The sequence below is a fragment of the Sardina pilchardus genome, chromosome 13 (genome assembly GCF_963854185.1).
Source record: "Sardina pilchardus chromosome 13, fSarPil1.1, whole genome shotgun sequence".
In the NCBI taxonomy this organism is placed as follows: domain Eukaryota; kingdom Metazoa; phylum Chordata; class Actinopteri; order Clupeiformes; family Clupeidae; genus Sardina; species Sardina pilchardus.
Window position 1 is genome coordinate 14,309,696 of NC_085006.1, and position 2,500 is coordinate 14,312,195.

The window sequence follows — 2,500 nt, forward strand, 5'->3', positions numbered from 1 at the left end:
CACAAACAGGACTGTACAGTTATACAGTTTTATGATAAACCATACTACAATATACATGTACATTACAAGCTATATTTATAGAGATTTCAATGGACGTGGAGCTACTATCAGCCACATCTGATCCCAGGTCAGGACAGGTCAGGAGTTTACAGCAGTTTAACTCGGGAGAGAGTTGTTGACTACAAAGTGACGTGAGAAATGCCACAGCCTGGGCTGAGCTAGACTCTGCTGTAACTGCGACGGGCCGTCCGTCTCGTCAGAACTGAGGTCAGTACTGGGTCTTGTGTTGGCGGGCTGGCGGGCTGGCGGGCTGACAAACAGACCCAGAGGTCAACTCGGGGGCAGCATCCGTGAGTGGAGCACTGGATGAGTAACAAGCACGGGGGTGGACAGTGCTGGCTACTATGGCGCTGGGATGAGAGTGGGCTTCAGTGTGACTGTTTCCATGTACAATGTAGGTTGCAGGGATCAAGTTGCTGGGTGGAAAAAGTCAAGAAACGGACAACTTTATTCCGCATTGCTTCTGGTCACCCAGGATGTTCTCACTAAACCATGAAGGACTGCAAGTATTCAACATGTGGTGTTATGGCTGTGATGACTGTCCATATTTTGCCTTAGACACACTGAGACACACATACACAAGCATGCAGGTAGACAGTGCTTCAGTTACTCACTGTTCTGGTGAACATATGTGAGTGAAGAGGCAAAACTGGAGGGACTTGAACCACTAACAGAATAAAAAAACATTAGACCTTGGTCAGACCACATCAAAACAACCAATGATGATCAAATTCCATCTAACCTAGTACCATAATGATAAGTTGTACACGTGCACCATAGTCAATCAGAATAAATCAGTGAATAAACACAAACAAACTGCTCTGAAGTGATTATTTCACTGTGTAAGAGAGGCCTCCATAGTTTGGAGTGGAGGGGCCTGGGTAGTGTGGGCTGATGGTGGAGACTAGTGTTAACTGACTGACATCTCTTATCAGCTCCTTGGCCCCCTGCTCTCTCTCTCTCACCCTCTCTTGCCCCCCCTCTCTCTCACCCTCTCTCTATCTCTCTCTCTCTCACCCCAAAGGCCATACTCCAGACAGGACAGAATTGGTCTGTCCATCCACAGACTGAGAAACTGAAGCAGGGAGCAGGGCAGACTAGGAGCAGGGCAAGCAGGCTCACACTTACAACACTTACACATACACCCACTCACACACACACGCACGCGCACACGCGCACACACACATACTCTCTCTCTCTCTCTCTCTCTCTCTCTAACACACACATACACACACATACACATACAGTACATTCATCACTGTATTGTAGTATCCATTCTAACAGCACTGTATAATGTTTCATTCACAAACGCATACAAACACACTCACATGCACACACATAAATATACACATAACTGTATGCAAATATACATATGAGCACACACACACACACACACACACACACACACACACACACACACACACATGTATGCACGCACGCAGGCCGGCCTCCCTGTGACCACACAGTAGTATTCCTTTCCATTACATTGCTCCCAGAGGGGGATTAAACGCGCAGCCGTGTGTTTGCCCAGAAAGTTCGCCTTTCAAAAACAATGAGGTGAAGGCTAACTCCTGCAAATTGAGATATTCAGCTTCGGTTTCTCGCCCTTGCTTGGCTTTTTTATCTCCTCCTCTCTGGCTTCTGTGTCTTTGCATTGGCTTCCGCTGCCGTTCTTTCCTTCCTTCTTCCGTCCTTCCTTATTTCCTTCCTTTCTTTCTGTCTTCCCTCTTTCCTTCTGTCTTTTTCTCTTCCTTTGTTTAATCCCTGCTTTCTATCCCTCCCTATCGATCATAATTTCATGTGACAGTGGTTTTGGTGTATTGTTGTCTAAGACGCCCCTTGTGAATGTAACGTGACCTTTCGCCATCACCTTATTTCACCACTCTCTCTCTTCACTTCTCTTTTTCTTCCTCTCTATCAGCCCTTCCATCCAAATATCCATTTTTCTTTCTTTCTCTCGTTCCATCCCTCTGTCTGTCCTCTGTCAGCGTGCGTGCTTGTGTGCGGTGGCCTGTTTGTCCAGCTCGGCTCTTTACAGTAAGTCCTTTTGTGTTCTCAGGCGTTCACTGATTAATAGATCTGTTTGGATTTCTAGAAGCCAGCAAGCAAAGGGGGGTTCTGGATGAATCCCTTATTTCAAAACCACTGAAATTGACCCCAACACACACACACACACACACACACACACACACATACTCACCACCCTCGCTCCACCCCAGCCGCCTCTCCCCTGTGCCCCCTCCTTACCATTTATTTTTAAAACCCCCTCAAAAATATTTGCTTTCCTTGGCACCTTGAATTCTACACATAGCTCTATGCAGCCTGGCCACTGCATCTAAGGTCCCTTTCTCTCCCTCCCTCCGTCTTTCTCCCTTCCTCTCTCTCACTCTCACTTTCTTCCTCTCTTTCGTACTTTCCTTCATCAAGTCCTGTTGTCCAT